This window comes from Hibiscus syriacus, unplaced genomic scaffold, assembly GCF_006381635.1.
Source record: "Hibiscus syriacus cultivar Baekdansim isolate YM2019G1 unplaced genomic scaffold, ASM638163v2 tig00111206_pilon, whole genome shotgun sequence".
NCBI classification, from domain to species: domain Eukaryota; kingdom Viridiplantae; phylum Streptophyta; class Magnoliopsida; order Malvales; family Malvaceae; genus Hibiscus; species Hibiscus syriacus.
In genome coordinates this window covers 439,871-462,365 of record NW_024063018.1, presented here as the reverse complement: position 1 = coordinate 462,365, position 22,495 = coordinate 439,871, and the positions used below count along the sequence as shown (strand labels likewise).

The 22,495-nt window shown below is 33.9% G+C and overlaps 2 long non-coding RNA genes and 1 pseudogene across 3 annotated transcripts; 2 read left to right on the top strand and 1 right to left on the bottom strand.

Moving 5' to 3' along the window:
* The first annotated feature begins 1,495 nt into the window (after nucleotides 1-1,495).
* LOC120155707 lies at nucleotides 1,496-4,475 on the top strand (annotated as a pseudogene).
* A 2,106-nt stretch (nucleotides 4,476-6,581) lies between these two features.
* Nucleotides 6,582-7,711, top strand: LOC120155711. 2 transcript variants are annotated; one of them, XR_005518990.1, is made up of 4 exons: nucleotides 6,582-6,643; nucleotides 6,746-6,878; nucleotides 6,945-7,068; nucleotides 7,150-7,711. It is a non-coding gene; the product is annotated as an uncharacterized LOC120155711 (long non-coding RNA). The 2 variants fall into 2 exon arrangements; XR_005518989.1 differs by lacking the exon at nucleotides 6,582-6,643 and having other exon boundaries at nucleotides 6,670-6,878.
* Nucleotides 7,712-9,990: 2,279 nt separating this feature from the next.
* LOC120155725 lies at nucleotides 9,991-10,582 on the bottom strand. The gene is made up of 4 exons (XR_005518993.1): nucleotides 10,562-10,582; nucleotides 10,306-10,386; nucleotides 10,189-10,231; nucleotides 9,991-10,042 (listed from the first exon to the last, which is right to left on the bottom strand). It is a non-coding gene; the product is annotated as an uncharacterized LOC120155725 (long non-coding RNA).
* Nucleotides 10,583-22,495: the final 11,913 nt, after the last annotated feature.

Genomic DNA, 22,495 nt, shown 5'->3' with positions numbered 1-22,495 from the left:
AACCCAATTCCGGGGCCCAACCGAAAGACGGTTGCGACAGAATGTTCATCTCCATTTTTCAGGTTCGGCTATATTCAATTTCAGGCCAGATCGGGTTCAGGTGAAACTATATAATCTCTCGGGTCAGGTTAATTTTGAATGTTCATCTCCGTTTTTCAGGTTCGGTTCGGGTCGGTAAAAAAATCAACCTGACGTGACTCATTACCATCCCTATTTGCAATTGGTTTAAGAAAAAAAATGAACGATACAAAAGAAATAAATTCATGAAGTGGTCTCAACGATAAAAAAAAATTGTTATTACTAATTTTAGGTTTAAATAATTGCATCTATAATAGGTTTAGGTTGCCAATTAAGTTAAAAAAAATTATAAAGAGATATTATATTGTAATCATCTTATGCTATTAAAAAAGATAAAGTACACAAATGATTCATCAACTTTAAGGTGTTGTTTTGTTTGAGTCCCCACTATCAAAAGTTAAAAATGGTCCCTTAATTATAGGACATTTATTTATTGAGTCCTTTGATTATCAAAAGTTACAAAACGGTCACATAACTAATAATATTTTCCAAAATCTTCATTTTATTTTAAAAAATTAACGGACGTTTGAGCTAAACGTTAACCTGCTGATTGAAATTGACTGATATCTGATCAAATAATCATTTGAGTTATATAATTGTTTGATAATCTAAGATCAATAGTCATGTGACTAAAAAAAGTAATGTACGATAGTCAAATGATCCTTTTGTACTCGATAAATAACACTATATAGTGCCCAAAAAAAGCTGTGTTTTCTGTCTGCAAATAAGCTAAAAACTTTAGCTAACTCTTTTCATCGATTCATCAAGTTTGTTTAATTATCTCTTATCTGCTTGTTTTTTCCCCCTTTACATTTTCGTCTGTTCTATTTTTTTTGTTAATTTTTTTTTAATTCATCGTGGCTTTATCATTCCTCTTTCTTTTTCTCTCAAAGAATTTGTTTTATTTTCGATTTGCAAGTTTAATGTTTAACGAAACTCAAGATTTTAGCATTTATAGGGGTGGGTATCCGAAACATCCAGATCGGTTGTCTCGACCCGGATGTTGCAGGTACCCGGTACCCGATTTTTTTTCATTTTTAAATTATTAATTTAAAAAAATATATATAAATTTAAATGTTCGAAACTTCAAATTACATACTTTAACATCCGAACATAAAATTTAAAAGTTCAAAATATAAAATTTAATAATCCATAATATAAATAATCTATTATATATATATAATAAAAAAAATAAAAACTAACGGTGTACTCGGGTAACCAGGTACACAGAAAATATTAATTTTATGACCCGGGCTCGACCTGAAAAATGTTGGGCCGGGTACCCGACCCAATTAGATAAATTTTAAAAAAATTTACCCGATTTTTAAATTCGGGTCGGCGGATTGACATGTCAAGTTAACCGGATCGGATATTTTCGTACAAGGTGGCCAGTAAGCAGAATTCATTTCGTTACTTGAATATCCCGTCTTCTCTTTCAAATTCAGCATTTCCTCTGTATTTAAGGCTCCGAACAAAAACTTCGCTGACAATAGGCCTTTGAATGTTTTTATGTTGTAGAAACCGAACTTTGAATGTTTATGCTTTGTGATATATTGAATTTCAATTTGATTTCTTAGGGTTTAACGAACTTTCTTTATTTTGTTGCTAGATTCCTATATTTGGTAATTTTTTGCTTCGACCTTAAGTGAAATGAAATCTTTTTTTTTTGGGTGATGAGTCCTGCTTACAGTTAATATTGAAGCTGAAAGACCTTCATTAGAGCAGCGCCAAGATGTCGAGAAAAGGTTTGATGAAGCAAGACTTGAGTAAACTAGATGTAACAAAGTTGCATCCGCTCTCTCTCGACGTTATATCTCGTCAAGCTACTATAAATATCGGTAATTCTTGAACTCTGTTGGGATCAAACTACTTGTAGCACATATTGTTATTGGACAAGTAGTTATGGTTATTTTAACTCATTGTTGTTGTTCCTTGTTTTATTAATTGAAAATTTGATTTGGGTTTCAATTTATCAGGCACCATAGTTCATGTGACACATGGGAAGTCAACGGTCGTGAAAGCAATATCTGGCGTGCAGGTGATCTAGCTTATTTTTAATGTACCCAAATAAGATAAGATATTGATAAGTCACCTTCAGAGAGTCTGTTTTGTAATTTTGTGCCTTTTGTATGGTGGATAGTGCTAGTGTTGCTGTTGAATTTTGGAGTCTGGTAAATGTAACATGTTATGCATTGTGCACTTTATGCACTTATGTAGACTGTTCGTTTTAAGAACGAGTTGGAGCGTAATATGACTATCAAGTTTGGATATGCAAATGCAAAGATATAAAAATGTGAAGATGAATGATGCCCTCGTCCTTAGTGCTACAAGCAGGTTGATATCTAGTAATTTTTTCTTAATAAATTTCCCGAGTATTAATAACAGCTGCAGCTGTGATCGGCATTTTGTTGTTGTAGGGCTTATGGAAGTGGAAAGGAAGATGGTCCTCTTTGTGATGTGTCTGGATTTGAAAATTCCAGGATGAAGTTGCTGAGGCATGTGTCCTTCGTAGATTGCCTGGTAAGGTCCTAAGTAGTACCCTGTGGAAATGAGGTGATTACGTTTTAGCTTTGCTGATTCATGCTTGCTCAGCCACTTTTGTCTTACTGCTCTAAAAGGGATTAGAGATTTTGCATTTTGGATTTCTAAAATTCTTCTATATAAGAAATTTTTAAGTTTTCTTCAATGGTTCCAACACGGTCACGATATTCTCATGGCTACTATGCTTAATGGAGCGGCAATTATGGATGGTGCATTACTTCTCGTAGCTGCTAATGAAAGCTGTCCACAACCTCAAACTTCTGAGCATCTGGATACTGTTGAAATCATGCGAATCCAACATATTATAATTCTTTAAAACAAGGTTGATCTTATTCAAGAGAATGTAGCTATCAACCAGAATGAAGCAATTTAGAAGTTTATTCAGGTTGTCATTTTTTTAAATAATAATAAAGTGGATGGACATTTCATTCTTGTTTTCCTTCTGAATCTTTTGGCTAAAAATAATTCATTGCAGGGTACCGTTGCTGATGGTGCACCAGTCGTACTGATTTCTGCACAGCTAAAGTGTAATATCGATGTTGTGTGTGAATACATTGTTAAGAAGATTCCTATTCCAGAGAGAAACTTCATCTCCCCCTTAACATGATCGTCATCCGATCATTTGATGTCAATAAGCCAGGGTATGAGGTTGATGAGATTAAAGGTGGTGTTGCTGGTGGAAGTATACTCCGGGTAAGTTTATATATGAGATGTTATTGTTAGTCTTATTTGGAGATGAATCATGATTGTTGGGTGCTTATTTGTGGTTATTGCACAATTTAACTTGCTAAACACTGGATACTTATTTTTTTTTGCTTGTTTTAATGCTTGTTTATAACACTGTTAAGGTCTATTTTCTAAATAATAGCTTTATTTAAACATAACATTTTAAAAAATGAGAACTATTTTTTTATAGTTGCTAGAGAATGGATTTAGAGTGAACTTATGTTGCTTTGTTTTGTACTGTGGATTATTTTGTTAATATTTGTTTGTTCTAGGGTGTTTTGAAGGTGAACCAGTTTATTGAAGGGTGAAAGCGGTAACATTAAATGCACACCCATATATTGCAGAATAGTCTCACTGTATGCTGAACAAAATGAGCTACAATTTGCTGTTCTAACTTCTAAGAGGTTTAATTAGTGTTGGAACAACCTTGGACCTGACTTTGAAACGTGCTGATAGATTGGTTGGTCAAGTCCTGGGAGAGGTTGGGTCACTCCCAAAAGTTTTTGTTGAGCTCGAGGTATATGTTGATTTTCCTCTGTAAGAAGCCATAGCGGTGAAATCAATTCTGAGCATGTTCTACCTATAATTTCTTTTTGGAATTGATTCAACACATACATGCATGCTTGCTATTATTATTTTTTCTTTTCTTAAAGAGGGGTTTGATTTGCAAGATGTGGTGGTTTCCATCGGATGCAGTCAGTGGTTGCTGCCACTGTTAACAAATACCGTAGAAATTCATACTGCTGTCAAATGGTGTCTTTTCTAATTTGTGTAGGTAAACTTCTTCCTTCTTGGAAAGCTTCTTGGTGTTAGGAAAAAGGGATCAGAGAGGTAAGGAAAGGTGTTGAAGCTAGCCAAAGGAGAGATCCTAATGTTGAACATTGGGCCGATGTAAACTGGGCACGAGTCGTAGCTGTAAAGAATGATTTGGCAAAGCTGCAACTCACGTCCCCGGTTAGCACCAGCAAGGGAGAGAATACTTCTCCGAGTAGGCGTGTTGAGAAGCATTGGTGTCTAATAGGATGGGGTAAAATTCAAGCTGGAACGACCCTTGAGGTTCGACCTTGCCCTCTTCGAGCGCCGGTTTAACAGGTATATAGAAAGCAAAAACATCTGTAGAATAAGGCAGGGAAACATAATTATTTTTTGTTGAAATGTGGGAGGCAGAAAAAACATTGAACCTGGTTTTACTATTCATCAGTCAGTCGGTTTCTTCTCTTTGATTTTGACGAATGCGTTGAGATGGAGTCTATCGATTTCAATCATCCTTCGTTCCTGCATCTGTCAGGTACGTTGGGGGTGCATCTCGTTTCGCATCAGCTTGTTGGCCTAGAAAATTATAACATTTGGATTCAATTGATGAGAATCGTTCTTCTGACAAAGAACAAACTCATTTCATTGATGGTGATTGTTGCAATGAGTCGTTTGATTCGATTCGTCATTCTCAATGAGAGAGGTGTAACGCCATTGTGTTATTGTGGATTTTGAACACGGTGAGCTCAGAGTTATTGACTAGCATTGTTTTTGCTTCAAGTGCAGCGGTTGTGTGGAAAGATTTGAAGGACTGGTTTGATAAAGTCGACGGCTATAGGGTTTTTTTCCTCCATCGCACAATTGCAACACTTACGCAAGGTGATTCTATTGTTTCGGTTTATTTCACTCTATAGTGATTTGATTTCGATTTCTGTTTGTGAGTGTGAAGTTGCACTATAAAATCAGAAACATTTTTTTAATAGAAACTATTTCAGTTTCTAAAAGGTTTAATGAGACTTACTCAGCCATTTGAAGCCAAATCCTACTCATACAACCTCTTTCGACAATCAATCAAGTGTATTCCATGACTATTCAAGAGGAGTCACACTTATTATCTCTTAGAATCAAACTTTTAAGCCCATTAAATTCTCCTTGCATATTACTTGCATCGTCAAAACCTTGTTCTCTTATTATTGAAAAACATAATTCATGAGTTGCAAACATGTTTTCGAGAGCATTCATTAGTGAAGCAACCGTAGTACTAGAAACATGAACAAGACACATAAATCGTTCAACAACTTTTCCTTTCTTATCTACATAGCATAGAAAGATAATCATTTGCTTTTTAACATATATGTCACGAGAATCATTAACTAAAAAAGCAAAAAAATCATTTCCAAGATTATCAATAATTGCACAAGTAGTTTCACTAGCAACTACATTAACAATATCTTTTTGTATAGTCGATGCTACTAGTTTAAGATTGCCATGAACATTTCTGAAAACTTTGTTACAAATTTTATTATGAGTAGCAAGAAATTGTAAAAAGCTCTAGAAAGTTACCTTGATTACAAGAATTAGAATACCCATCATGTCCACAAAAAGCCAATCCTTGTCGCAAAAGGAATCAAACACAATCAACTATAGTTGCAAGATGAGTTCGATATTCTTGCTTGACTTGATTAGATTGCTTCTTAATGACAACTTTAACATGTTGCTTCTGATTTATTGAAGCTTCACATATTCTCTAAGCTACATTATGAACACTATTAGGACCTCTAACACGAAGTTGCAATCTACTCCTCTTTTCAATTTTTAAATCCAACAACAACAAATGTATCACCTGTCCCTTACTCTCCTTTAGATTCAGATCTCATAAGGTAAAGATGTAATCAAAATGTTGCATCTTTGGATACATTATATTCTAACCAACTTTTATGTTCTTCGAATCGCTTAGGATTGAAACTTCGTAACTTATCATTATACTTCTTAGGAAATTTGTGTTCTTTTGGTTGGTAGAGACCTTTCAACAAATAAGACCTTCGAATTTCTTCATGATCATTAGGATGAAATTCTATAATCTTTGATCTTTTTTCCAGGATCCCCTTAAAGATTTCTAAAACCAACTTGTAAAAATCTTTTATTTCCTCCCGAAGATGAATCATCTGTTGTTGTCTTCCTTTAAAAATATTTTTCCATACCTAAATAAGAAAGACATAAAATTAGTTCAATTGTAACAGTAAAAAAGCACATAGAAAATAAAATGAGAAAAATGTCTTGTGTGTAATGCTATTCGTTCATGGAAAGACATAAAGTTCCTAAATTATCATGTTGATTTTTTAACAAGGAAGTGCACCAGTGTTATTATTAAATTTCAAAGAAATAAAACCAATAAACAAACTAAATTGTCATTTTGCAAATTTCCAAATGCAAGAAATAAAAACACATGAAATACAACAAAGCAATAAAGTCTCATGGAAAAAAATAAAGCAATAAAGTTTCATAGAAAGCAGTAAAGCAGTAAAGAGAGAATGAGACAACCGTTGTAAGTTTTGATCTAATTTTTGTTTTTAACATTTTAAGTTTTCAATCTTTTTTTTTTCTCTCCTAAAAGCTATGAAAATTCTGGTCGTGACTGTATGTGCAGCCAGACATCAAGTCATCAACCGTGATAGCCGTCGTTCACTGGCATCGTCCATTGCCACCGAAAACCGTTAGCGACTGTTGGGAAAAAAAAGACACCCCTTTATACATTTTTTCACGATGCACTCAAATCCAAGGTTAGTTTTTCAAAAACCATTTAGAATTGTGTAGATCTAAATTAAAAATTTGTTTCTGGTCTCAAGCTTGAAGATCTGTCGTCTGGTGGTGGTGGTCTCGGGATATCATTGCCCCACTCGTCGTAACAAAGTTTCTCACCGTACGGATTCATGAACGATTGTGTCGTTCGCCAAAAAATCTCAAAAATAGGTTTGGTCTTTTCGTTCAAATCTACTTTCTTTTCTTTCTGATTTTTAAACAAGCGTTGGATGCTTGATTGTATCCATGCAGATTTTGATGAGCAGCGACGTCTTGAGCAGCGGAGTCTCTCGCAGCGATCGATGAACACTCGAACCGAACTCGCCCATCCTTTTGGGCACAAGGGGGGCGAGAACCAATCCGAGTAATCAACCGCTTCTTTTTTAATCTGCCTCCCGCACTATACGGCTTTTTGTCTTCTTCCTTCACTTGAATTTCCAAATCCGGCTCGCTCTCGGCCACGTGTCCTTTAGCTGTCTTCGTTCATCGAGTAGGCGAATGTAAGTTTGCCTGAGTACGAGTAGAGGATTGGTTGACAGTGAGAAACCTCTATCTGGTTGTGGCAACGGTTTTCAAGCGATCGGTTAACTAAAGGGCGAAAGAGTTTCTATCATTTTTTTTTCAGGTTTTTCAACATTCAATCAAAAGTTCTAATTTAGTCTAAATTGTTCTCCAAACGTTTTGTCGTTTGGATTTTTTCTATGTTAACCGGTTGACCCAGTTGAGAACAGATGAGTATGGGACAAACCGGTAGAGGAGATACAGGTTGGGGATAAATTTAGTTTTAGTTTTGGTTAGGGCTTATTGAATAAAATTATGGGCTAAAATAAAAATTTTATTTATAATGAGAAATTTTTAGTCTTCTTCTGGGCATAAATAAATTAGAGGAGACACAAATGAAAATTAAGATAGGAACAAATGAGCAAGAGTGGGCACACATAAATTTCAAGGTGGTTCTGAATAAATAAATTGAATATATAATAGATAAACTTTTCTAAGGTGGGCACTAGCCCACTCTCAAGCATATATATATTTGCCACTGAAAGTGTAGGTTCAAATTATGGTTCATCCACTTCACCAATTTCTGTGAGTGTTCTTATGTTCACAACTAAGCAGTACAATCAAATCTTGGGCTTGTTGAATAAAGCTCCATCTAATTCCACCGTAAATCTTTCAGGTACAATAGCTAGTAGTTTACATGCTGATGATTTTTGTCTTCAATGGATCTTGGGTACAGGTGTCACTGATCTATTCTATCTGATTTTTAAGAGCTTGTGTTTTCTTGTTTAATGTTTTAAGCCTCATTTTGTACACTTGCCAAATGGTAAAATAGAAACTGTTACACACACAAGTTCTCATCATTTAACCAATGATTTTCTTCTCACAAAGGTTTTGTTTGTTTCAATTTTTTCCCACAATCTATTGTCTATTTCAAGACTTGCCAGAGATTACTCCAATGGCAAGATCCTGGGGATTGGTGGAGTCTAAGGGGTTGTATATCTTCGAGTCTGCTAAAGGAGATGCTAGTTTGTCTTTCAATGTTCAGTGTAATGGTTCTTCAGTTTCTAGTTCTAGTAGTGATAAGCATGCTAATGCTCTGTCATCATCAATGCTTACTAAAATTTTAGGTTCTTTGAGTAATAAAACCAATCTTCAGCATGCTCGTTTAGGGCATGCCTATGCTACTGCTATGAATAAAAGGCCTCTTTGTGTTTTTTATAAACTTGATCATGATTGTATATCTTATTGTCCAGTTCATCCTCTAGCAAAACAAACTAGACTGTCATTTCCTTATAGCAAGTCTAGGTCTCAAATTCCTTTTGAGCTCATCCACATAGAACTTTGGGGTCCTTATAAGGTCTCAACTCACAGTAGTCGTAGATTCTTTCTTACTATAGTAGATGACTGTTCTCAAATGACGTGTATATTTATTAAGGTAAAGAATGTTTCTATCCTCTTTCTTAAACAGTTCTTGACCTTGGTCAAAACTCAATTCACTACTAATACTAAAATAATTCGTAGTGACAATGATGAGAACTTTTTAATTTCGATTGCTCTCATATCTGCACATCTTTTAGAATTATACATCAGATGTGCATACTCCTTAACAAAATGGTGGTGTTGAAGGTCAACATAGACACTTGTTAGAAGTGGCATGAGCTTTAAGATTCCAATTAGCTGTTCCTGATAGAATTTGGGGAGAGTGCATACTAGAAGCTTGTCACATAATCAACTATGTTGCATTGATACGGATACGGGGACGGGGACGTGAAACGATAATTTTTAAAATTACAGGATACGAGGACGACAAGGGTACGACATATAAAATAATTTTAAAATTATAAATATATATATAAAAAATCATAAATAAAGTCAAATATAAAGACTCAAACCACAATATTAAGTTTAGAACAGCAAAATCCATAAACAAATCACAATATTAAAATGTCAAATTTCAAGATTCAAACCACAATATTAACTCTATTAAAGTGTCAAATCTTAAGACTCAAACCATAATATTAAGTCTAGAAAAATATTAAACCCAAATCAAACATTGTTAACATCCTAATTTAACTCTAATTAAAGTCCTAACATTTGAGCATTTTTTAAAATTATAAAATTGGTGTAACACCCTAATTTAAATCTAATTAAAAATCCTAACAATTGAGAATTTTTTCTAAATCACTAAATTAAAATTAGCACCAAGTTTAACTGTAAGCTTGGCACACACTAGGCCTGTTCATTTTAACAAATCATATTATTTTTCCAGAAAATGTAACTATGCTAGATTGTGACAGCCAATCTGGAAGAGTGGAATATGTTATTAATTACCGAATGTGAGTAATATGCTACCATGCAAGAATTTTTGCAATAAAAGTAAAGGGAAATTGAGGCATCTGCCAACAGAACACAAAACTGCATTTCGAGCTTTGCAGCATAAGCTACTAAGCTTATTATACCAAACTGTAGGAAGATAAGGAAAAGAAATTCTAAAAGAATGACCCAAAACAATTATTTTTAATTTTAGATATGGTTGAAAAAAAGACTAAAAGGAAAATGTATGTCAAAAAATCATTTCATTACAATGTACATACCGAGGAAGCCAAATCATCTTCCTTTAGAGTTTTAGCAAGCCCAAAATCCCCTAAAACAATACAGACAAGAAAGGAATTTAGGATAACAATAGCAGAATAGCCAATTAGGTAGGATATCTGACATAACTTAATAGGAAACATAGATAAAGAGAAAACCTGTAAGAAAGTAAGAAGAAAAGGGAAAAGACAAACTCACCAAGGCGAACATCTTGATCTTTAGTAAGAAAAATATTGGAACACTACCAAGAAAGTGCTGAAGTCAGCCCATAATAAATAAGTTAATAGAAAGACCAATATAAATTGACATTCGTACCTTTATGTCCCGATGCAGAACAAAATTTGAATGCAGATATTCAACTTCCAGAAGTAGCTGCGCGAACCATTTGCAGAGCTTCTGCACAATGTTCACAACCAGTGGAATTAACTGTAAGTCATAACCACCTCATCTCTTCCACAATTAGGTGAGGACCATGGAAGCGGAAACCCCAACGGGGAACCTTTTACCGTGCCACACAATTCTAAGAAGAAACTAACTTGTAAAATCAATAGGAATAGAGAGATAAGATTACCTCCTCCGAGAAATAGATCCCATTTGATTTTTTCATCAATTCATCCCTGTTAAAAACAGTTAAACAGGAAAATAATAAAATACTACAAATTTTGCAGGATGTCTAAAAACAAAAAACTCCGAATCAAACTTGTAACACCTCAATCTTTAGTTAATTATAATATTCACGTGGTTTGTTCAGAATTAGGTTTAATGTGGACAAATTATTGGGTGAGATGGGAATTTTATTATTTTTTATATATTATTATTTTATTTAGATTTCCATGAACCATACAATTGAGATATTTTGAAAGTCTCTCTTTTGTATAGTGTATATACATAATGGAGGAAATCATTTGGGAGGACAAAAATACAAACCCAAACTTATCCTTATCTTCACCCGTTCTCATGCTTCGTTGTTCTCTACGAGCTCTGCTGAACCATGGAAAGTTCTCAACCAGTCTAGGTCCAAGCTCCAGCATTATGCTGCAGCTGTGTAAGTTCCGATTGGCTTAGAAGAAAACTTTAAGGGTATTTTCGACCTTGTTCAAAAAAAAACTTACTATTTTCAAGGTTTTATCGGAGAAAATGTTATTGGTAAAGAAGTACCGGAAGAAGAAGCGGTCGCAGCGCTGATTAAGTTCACTTTCAAATATTCGCTAGTCGATGTTGCTCTTCGGATCTTACTATTTGTAGCAGCTTTAAGTTCTGTGGTGGTCATAGTTACCAGCAAGCAAACCAAGGGGTTCAGACTACAGAGGAAGAAGATGGAGCAGCTAACGATGGCTCTACTATGGTTACTACTACTGCCCCGTTAAAACCAAGAAAGAAAAGGCAGTTTGCCATTTTAAGAGAGACAGAATGAGATCCAATAGATTCTTGGAAATTCAAAAATTAAAGGAAAACAAAAAGGAATATCATATGAAGACAAAGGGAAAATGGGGTTATGATTCCAACATGAAAATTCACGTGGGTGTTGTCTAGGAAAATAAAGGGGTAAACCATAAGGTATGTCATTCAAGTTTGGTGAGATCTTTACTTTGTCTCTTAATTTCCAAGTGTTTATAGTTATGACATAATAGTTTTTACAAGATCAATTTAGTCCATGATGTGAGTAATTAAATATTACTAGCTCTTCAAGTTTTTAGTTATGCAAATTGGGTTTCCAAATTTTTAATTAGATTCTAATAAGTTATTTTTTTATAGAAAGGAAAATTATTGGAAGTCGTATTTGTACGATAAATTATCCGTGTTCGTTAGAAAAAGATTGAAAGCTAGAAATCAAGTTGGTGAGCTGGAATTTAAGACTAATATTGTGGGTTTTATTGATGTTCCGATTTTGAGGTTCGTTTTGCCAAATTCAAATTCGGTAAGCTGTTTTTCACTGATTAATCACCTAATTCGATCTGTTTTTCAGAATTAAGTTTCATTTTTGATAAAATTTCTGTTAATATGTATCTGAGGAATTATTAGAAGTCGATTTCAAGATCGAGGGCATTCGAAATTAATTTAAATGGTCGAGCAATATGGCATGGAAATCGAGGTAATACTTTACTACCTCTTTATGCTTTATGAAACATGTTGATATTGGTAAATGCATGAATAAGATAATATTGATCATTTTTGTGGAGTTGATTAAATTATACACTCGATATGAATGTGGTAGAAATTCTGTAACTGAATACGGATCGAATGACTAATATAAGAGATTGAGGAATTGTTAGAATTAAATTACAAGTTTGTGATTGGCGATAAAGAAATCAGCTCTGGATTTGTAACTTATATTTTATATCATCAAAGGTTAAATGTTAAAGGTACTTGGATGAAAAATTATGAGAATACTCTGGTATGGTAAAATTATGAAAATACCCTTATATTGTAGGATGACAAGAATTGTCCCTGAAAGGTGGTTAATAACTCTGAAAAGACATATTGATCCGATATAACTACTGATGTGCATAAGAAATCTTAGTTTTACTTGGAAATTTTGGATAATCGATTTTTAACCCCAAGAGGGTTTATGCAAGATACTAGAAGTCTGTTAAGGAATCATTTCAAGATCAGAGAAGGTTCGGGAAAACAATTAATTATAGGATTTCCAAATTATATTATTTTCGTTAAGAGATAATACCAAAAATATCTGGTTACAAATTTACGAAAATACCCTTGAGAGGTAAAAATAGTCCAAGTTGACTCTGAACGAGCAGATAACCTGAGAATTTGTAATTAAACCGATAAATTACTGATTTAATGGTTGAGATTCTACTTTTGTATGGAAATTCCTAATCATTCGTTAGTAATATTTAAAAAGACTTTTAACCTGGAAATCTCCGAGTTATGAGTAAATACCTGAAAAATAAATTATCAAGGGTGTTATTTTGTCAGAATTGTTTGAAAGGACTGGAAAAGATGATATGTTTGAATTAAATGATAAGATCAAATGGAAGGAAATTATTGGAATACACTGTATCTGTAAGATGACCAAAATACCCCTGTAATGGAAATGATTAAAGAATATCACAAAGCCAGGAATGAATGGATATCCTCAAGCTTTGAAATGAATGGAAGAACATTGAGAATAAAGATGTCCAAAATACCCTTATGACCAAGGATAAGTAAATGAATTGGATTCATTAAGGAATCCAAATAAACATGGATGTTGCATTGTTTTTTTTAAGTTATGGAACATAGTTTAAGTCGGTCGACCAACGTTAATGCTATGTCAAAACATGAATGGAATAAATACCACTTGAATGTTTGTTCATCTTCTCAAATTGGGATTGATGATAATTATGGAAGTACTCAGCTCAGCTCAACGTTAGAGCGCATTCGATATTAAGAAGTGGATATTAGTGAGATAAATCAACCACGAACACAAAATAATGATTTTAGTAAATGACCAAAGAGAACTAAGTAGAAGTACAACATGTATCCGAAACGCAGAAGCATCTGAATTACTCAGAAATATTCTGAAGTAACTGGGATATTGATTTGACTACTAAATGAACCGAGTAACTTTAATGACTGAGAATTTAGTATGTGATTGAATGAGTCTGAGAACTCCAATGATATTGCATTATATATGATTACTATGGGTTATGAACCAAGAATTAAATACGTTGACAATTCGTGATATTGTTGCCATGTGGATAGAAATAAAGATTATTTGGATTCTCTATTGCTTCCTTTAGATGTATTCAACGATGATTTTGAAGATGATTTATAAACAAGAATTGTTGGTATTAAAGTGTGAATACCCTGGAAGGGCAATGAATTGACCAGTTGAAATACATCAGTTTTAGGAGTTGTTGATAGTCCGATCGATTGACATGGATCGTAAGTGCCTTGAATATTCGTTCTTACTTTATCAGCTCAAATTACTCTGGTCATACTTGAACACTTTCCTGAGATATATGAATCATAGAGAGATTCGAAAATATCAACCATAAATGTCTGATTAGATTGGTTATTAATCGATTCTCTTCAATATGACCTCGTTCCTAGAATCAGATCAAATTTCATAAGTTTCGTGTTATCCATACTGAAAACTACAATGGCCTCTGAAAACACTTGGATTCTCTAGTGTGTTCCCTAAGTACTATTTAATTATTTTATCTATTTTAAAATATGGTACACTGAAATCTATGGTTTACTGCTTATTGATACACCACTAACTGGTGATGATTTATAGACTATGACTGATATATGATTATTGGTTTTCACTGATATATGATTACGATGTTTACGGATTTATGGAATTTATGCTTACTGCATAAATTGTATTTTTGAAATACTGATTTTGGATGGATTGAATTACAGAGTATAGCTCTAATCGAGCTGATAAACCTTACGGATCTAATGTGACTCTTGTGTAGGCTCACAGGCCCCAAGATGCTCTATTAGGTTGGCTCCCTTTGGTGTGTGCTTAGGGTAAGCCCTACGGACTTACGAACTTAAGGATACAGGACCCAAAGCCTATCCTTAGGTTGGCTTTTTTTTCACTGTATGCTTAAGGTAAGCCCTATGGATGCAGTTCTGGGAACTGCGGCTGGTGTACAAGAGAATGGTTTAAACTACGAGTTTCAAAAGTTAAACTTCATTATGATTTTATGAGATTTACTGAACTATCATTTGATTGGTGTACCTATTATGATTTTATCGTACTGATGGAACACACTAGACATCCTATTCGACCTCATGAAAACGTGGCTATATGAAAGGTTTCTTATGAACTGAGATTTATGGCTTCTACTCGATGAACTACTAATGGAACCCTATATTATTCCGCAATTGGTATACGTTTGATTCAATGAGGAAATTATGGCTTCCCATTTATCTACATGTCATGTAGCATCATCTGGTAGTTTTTTATTACCGAGCTTTCCGAAGCTCACTCTATTACTCACCATTGCAGGTTAAAAGATTGTACCAGTACAACTATCAACATCAGTAAGGGAGTTCTTCCGGCGTTGCTTGCAGAGTATGATACATGTGATTAGGGGGCATGTAATTGTATTTTGCTTTATATATGAGTCTGAAAATCTATTTTATTTCAAATACTGATAAATTTTATTTTGTACTCATAAAAGATTTTATGAGTTTACATGTTTTAAGAAAAGTTTTAAATATTCTGTTATTTTTTTCGGTGGGTTGCTCCGGTGGCCCTAATGTGACACTCCAGATCGGATCGGGCTATCTGCATCGGTCTGAGGGGGTTACATTTAGTGGTATCAGAGCTATGGTTTGAGTCAAAAATTTTCAAGATAGATCGGCCGGTCGAATGTCAACATATGTCTGATCAATACATGCCCCTAGACTGCAATCGTACCTCACTGAGCCGGAACTCCAGGGCTGAGTCCCTATCTACAACGAGTAAACCAAAGTTTCTATCCGTTATAGCTATACTTGTACAAAAAGGAATACCAGTAACATCTGTCTAAACGCTGTAAAGTACCTCATGAGCCATGCGAGAGTTAATTATCTGAGAAATGCTGACCCGACTCTTGAAATGAAATTGAGATATGCTACTACTTTCTGAGCCTATTCTCGTAACCAAGATTGAATTGACTCATCAAGGAAATTTTTGTTCAGATTCTTTTATTGAAATGAGGAAAAGTTCTGATAAGAATGTATGCTCAACTGGTTAAGGATTAGTGGAGGATCCGTATTTCTATAAAAGCTACTTGAAAAATGGAAGAATTATTTGGAATTTTCATTTCTGTAATTCTGTAATATAAATGAATTTCTAGGATGAAATTCTTTTAAGGAGAGGAGAATTGTAACACCTCAATCTTTAGTTAATTATAACATTCACGTGGTTTGTTCAAAATTGGGTTTAATGTGGGCAAATTGTTGGGTGAGATGGGAATTTTATTATTTTTTATATATTATTATTTTATTTAGATTTCCATGAACCATACAATTGAGATATTTTGAAAGTCTCTCTTTTGTATAGTGTATATACGTAATGGAGGAAATCATTTGGGAGGACAAAAATACAAACCCATACTTATCCTTATCTTCACCCGTTCTCATGCTTCGTTGTTCTCTACGAGCTCTGCTGAACCTTGGAAAGTTCTCAACCAGTCTAAGTCCAAGCTCCGGCATCATGCTGCAGCTGTGTAAGTTCTGATTGGCTTAGAAGAAAACTTTAAGGGGATTTTCGACCTTGTTCAGAAAAAAAACTTACTATTTTCAAGGTTTCATCGGAGAAAATGTTATTGGTAAAGAAGTACCGGAAGAAGAAGCGGTCGCAGCGCTGATTAAGTTCACTTTCAACTATTCGCTAGTCGATGTTGCTCTTCGGATCTTAGCAGCTTTAAGTTCTATGGTGGTCATAGTTACCAGCAAGCAAACCGAGGGGTTCAGACTACAGAGGAAGAAGATGGAGCAGCTAACGATGGCTCTACTATGGTTACTACTACTGCCCCGTTAAAACCAAGAAAGAAAAGGCAGTTTGCCATTTTAAGAGAGACAGAATGAGATCCAATAGATTCTTGGAAATTCAAAAATTAAGGGAAAACAAAAAGGAATATCATATGAAGACAAAGGGAAAATGGGGTTATGATTCCAACATGAAAATTCACGTGGGTGTTGTCTAGGAAAATAAAGGGGTAAACCATAAGGTATGTCATTCAAGTTTGGTGAGATCTTTACTTTGTCTCTTAATTTCCAAGTGTTTAAAGTTATGACATAATAGTTTTTACAAGATCAATTTAGTCCATGATGTGAGTAATTAAATATTACTAGCTCTTCAAGTTTTAGTTATGCAAATTGGGTTTCCAAATTATTAATTAGATTCTAATTAGTTATTTTTTTATGGAAAGGAAAATTATTGGAAGTCGTATTTGTACGATAAATTATCCGTGTTCGTTAGAAAAAGATTGGAAGCTAGAAATCAAGTTGGTGAGCTGGAATTTAAGACTAATATTTTGGGTTTTGTTGATGTTCCAATTTTGAGGTTTGTTTTGCCAAATTCAAATTCGGTAAGCTGTTTTTCACTGATTAATCACCTAATTCGATCTGTTTTTCGAAATTAAGTTCCGTTTTTGATAAAATTTCTGTTAATATGTATCTGAGGAATTATTGGAAGTCGATTTCAAGATCGAGGGCGTTCGAAATTAATTTAAATGGTCGAGCAATATGGCATGGAAATCGAGGTAATTCTTTACTACCTCTTTATTCTTTATGGAACATGTTGATATTGGTAAATGCGTGAATAAGATAATATTGATCATTTTTGTGGAGTTGATTAAATTATACACTCGATATGAATGTGGTAGAAATTCTGTAACTGAATACGGATCGAATGACTAATATAAGAGATTGAGGAATGTTAGAATTAAATTACAAGTTTGTGATTGGTGATAAAGAAATCAGCACTGGATTTGTAACTTATATTTTATATCATCAAAGGTTAAATGTTAAAGGTACTGGGATGGAAAATTATGAGAATACTCTAGTATGGTAAAATTATGAAATTACCCTTATATTGTAGGATGACAATAATTGTCCCTGGAAGTTGGTTAATAACTCTGAAAAGACATATTGATCCGATATAACTACTGATGTGCATAAGAAATGTTAGTTTTACTTGGAAATGTTGGATAATCGGTTTTTAACTCCAAGAGGGTTTATGCAAGATACTAGAAGTATGTTAAGGAATCATTTCAAGATCAGAGAAGGTTTGAGAAAACAATTAATTATAGGATTTCCAAATTATATTATTTTCGTTAAGAGATAATACCGAAATTATCTTGTTACAAATTTACGAAAATACCCTTAAGAGCTAAAAATAGTCCAAGTTGACTCTGAACGAGCAGGTAACCTGATAATTTGTAATTAAACCGATAAATTACTGATTTAATGGTTGAGATTCTACTTTTGTATAGAAATTCCTAATAATTCGTTAGTAATATTTGAAAAGACTTTTAACCTAGAAATCTCTGAGTTATGAGTAAATACCTGAAAAATAAATTATCAAGGGTGTTATTTTGTAAGAATTATTTGAAAGGACTGGAAAAAATGATATGTTTGAATTAAATGATAAGATTAAATGGAAGGAATTATTGGAATACACTGAATTTGTAAGATGACCAAAATACCCCTGTAATGGAAATGATTAAAGAATATCACAAAGCCAGGAATGAATGGATATCCTCAAGCTTTGAAATGAATGGAAGAACATTGAGCATAAAAATGTCCAAAATACCCTTATGACCAAGGATAAGTAAATGAAAGGAATCCAAATAAACATGGATGTTGCATTGTTTTTTTTAAAGTTATGGAACATAGTTTAAGTCGGTCGACCAACGTTAATGCTATGTCAATACATGAATGGAATAAATACCACTTGAATGTTTGTTCGTCTTCTCAAATTGGGATTGGTGATAATTATGGAAGTACTCAGCTCAGCTCAACGTTAGAGCGCATTCGATATTAAGAAGTGGATATTAGTGAGATAAATCAACCACGAACACAAAATAATGATTTTAGTAATTGACCAAAGAGAACTAAGTGGAAGTACAACATGTATCCGAAACGCATAAGCATCTGAATTACTCGGAAATATTCTGAAGTAACTGGGATATTGATTTGACTACTAAATGAACCGAGTAACTTTAATGACTGAGAATTTAGTAAGTGATTGAATGAGTCTGAGAACTCCAATGATATTACATTATGTATGATTACTATGGGTTATGAACCAAGAATTAAATACATTGACAATTCGTGATATTGTTGCCATGTGGATAGAAATAAAGATTATTTGGATTCTTTATTGCTTCCTTTAGATGTATTCAACGATGATTTTGAAGATGATTTATAAACAAGAATTGTTGGTATTAAAGAGTGAATACCCTGGAAGGGAAATGAATTGACCAGTTGAAATACATCAGTTTTAGGAGTTGTTGATAGTCCGATCGATTGACATGGATGGTAAGTGCCCTGAATCTTCGTTCTTACTTTATCAGCTCAAATTACTCTGGTCATACTTGAACACTTTCCTGAGATATATGAATCATAGAGAGATTCGAAAATATCAACCTTAAATGTCTGATTAGATGGGTTATTAATCAATTCTCTTCAATATGACCTCGTTCCTAGAATCAGATCAAATTTCATAAGTTTCGTGTTATCCATACTGATAACTACAATGGCCTCTGAAAACACTTGGATTCTCTAGTGTGTTCCCTAAGTACTATTTAATTATTTTATCTGTTTTGAAATATGGTACACTGAAATCTATGGTTTACTGCTTATTGATACACCACATACTGGTGATGATTTATAGACTATGACTGATATATGATTATTGGTTTTCACTGATATATGATAACGATGTTTACGGATTTATGGAATTTATGCTTACTGCATAAATTGTATTTTTGAAATACTGATTTTGGATGGATTGAATTACAGAGTATAGCTCTAATCGAGCTGATAAACCTTACGGACCTAATGTGACTCTTGGGTAGGCTCACAGGCCCCAAGATGCTCTATTAGGTTGGCTCCATTTGCTGTGTGCTTAGGGTAATCCCTACGGACTTACGGACTTAAGGATACAAGCCCCAAAGCCTATCTTTAGGTTGGCTTCCTTTTCACTGTATGCTTAAGGTAAGCCCTATGGATGCAGTTCTGGGAACTGCGGATGGTGTACAAGAGAATGGTTTAAACTACGAGTTTCAAAAGTTAAACTTCATTATGATTTTATGAGATTTACTGAACTATCATTTGATTGGTGTACCTATTATGATTTTATCGTACTGATGGAACACACTAGACATCCTATTCGACCTCATGAAAATGTGGCTATATGAAAGGTTTCTTATGAACTGAGATTTATGGCTTCTACTCGATGAACTACTAATGGAACCCTATATTATTCCGCAATTGGTATACGTTTGATTCAATGAGGAAATTATGGCTTCCCATTTATCTACATGTCATGTAGCATCATCTGGTAGTTTTTTTATTACTGAGCTTTCCGAAGCTTACTCTATTACTCACCATTGCAGGTTAAAAGATTGTACCAGTACAACTATCAACATCAGTAAGGGAGTTCTTCCGGCGTTGCTTGCAGAGTATGATACATGTGATTAGGGGGCATGTAATTGTATTTTGCTTTATATATGAGTCTGAAAATCTATTTTATTTCAAATACTGATAAATTTTATTTTGTACTCATAAAAGATTTTATGAGTTTACATGTTTTAAGAAAAGTTTTAAATATTCTGTTATTTTTTTCGGTGGGTTGCTCCGGTGGCCCTAATGTGACACTCCAGATCGGATCGGGCTATCTGCATCGGTCTGAGGGGGTTACAAAACTTCTACATACAAACGTGGAAACTTACATATCTTCACCTTCGTAGTATCCAGTAACAATGCAAACATAGCAACCCTACATTACAATTGCAAAACACAAAATCAACAGAAAAAAAATGAAGCAATCACGGACACAACAAGCTACAAAGTGAAGCCAGATTTTGATTCAATAATCCTAGCAAAAAAACAGTAGTCTGGTATCTTACTTTCTCAACCCAGGCTTCCTTAAATTGAACAACGTAAGGGTGTTGGATTCGCGAAATAAGTGACATCTACATACCACAAAAATGAAACTAGATCGTAAATTGGAATATTAAACTCGCTATTCCTTTAAGGCAAAAACAGATTAATTTGTTTAGATGAAAGTAACAACTAACTTCTTGATGCGCAGAACTCCTACAGCGCTCCGTTTGCCGCGCCAATCTGATATTCTTCAAAACATACCTATTTTTTAAAGAAAAATAGTCAAAAAATCAAATTACACATTAATTAAAATCAAAAATTGAAAAAAAATAAAAAAAGTACATGTTCTTTTCAATTTTATGATAAACGAGAATGGCAGCGCCAAAAGCTCCACGACCAATCCGTTCCATATCTCGTAATGATCCATTCTCGACTCCATTGCTATTAACTCTTTACTGGATATCCTTTTCTTTTTTTCTTGCCTTTTCTTCAGAAAATCAAAACAAAAGGAGCAGCGAAGAATTGTTTTGAAAAATCGTTTTCGTTTTTAGACGTTTTGTTTTTTCTCAGAATTGGGAGTAGAAAAGGGGGAAAATTACCTGAGTAGAGATACGGGAAGCGAAAGGCGAGAGAGGCTGCAATCTTGAGAGATCTCAAATTCATAGAAATATAACATAATAATTCCTAAGACCAGAAACCCAAATTGAATGGTGGAATAGAGAACGAGGAATACCTGTGGAAGAAGCGGCGTGAACTGATAATTATCGACAGGAAGAAGCGAGAAATGATGAAAATAATGGGGGGGGGGGAGAAATTAGAAAACGACTCCTAAAGATGACACACAATTAAAACTATACTCCGTGTTTTTGTAAATTTTTTGAATTATGACTATTAAATATGACACACATTATTGTAAGTCATAAATCGTTCAGATTTTAAAAAAACATGCCATTTTTTTTATGACACACATGTTTTGCAAGTCTTAAATTAGTGTGTGTCAACGTTCGTGTGTCATTAAAGGTATGTTCTCTTGTAGTGTTGGTTTATGGTGCCTTTACCACCTGGTAAGGTGCCCATTGGCTACTAATTGGTGTAAAAAATCAAATGCAAGTCCTTTAATGAAATTGGGAGGTTTAAGGCATGTTTGATAGCCAAGGGTTATGTGGACATTTTTTCTCCAGTTGTCAAGTCTGTGCTTACCTTAAATTCTATTTTCAATTGGCTTTTTTTCAGTTAGATGTCTACAATGTTTTTTTACAAAGAGACTTGTTGGAAGAGGTGTATAAGGATCTGCCTAGTGATTTTTGCAGTCAGGGGGAGCATCTAGTATGTTGACTGCAAAAATCTTTGTATGGATTAAAACAAGCATCTCGACAGTGGAATTTAAAGTTGATAGAGGCACTTTTAGGTGCTGGTTATGAGCAAAGTAGATATGGTTACTCTTTGCTCACAAAAAAGGTTGATGATAAGATAGTGATCATGTTGATTTATATCGATGATTTTCTGATTACTGAAAATGATAGAGGGTTGATTGAGGCACTAAAGAACTATTGCATTAGAATTTCAAGATGAAAACTTAGGATAATTGAAAATTTTCTTGGGTCTTGAAGTTTTAAGATCAAAAGCAAGGATTATAATTAAATCATGTTTTAGTCCCTCATATTTAAGAGTGTTTTTACATTTAAGTCACTTATCTTTTTTATTTATTTTAATTTTGGCGTATTATTTCATATTGTTTTAATTTGGTCATTATTTCTGCTGTTTTGTTTGATTCAATTTAGCCATTGCTTTCTATATTATTTCACTTCAGTCACTGTTTAATTGCAATTTGTCTAATGTTTTATTTTATTCTATTATATTCTGGTCCCTATTGCTAAAATACAAATATTAAACGTTAATACAACCTCGTGATGACCTGCCCTGGGGTATGATTCATGTTATTCATGGT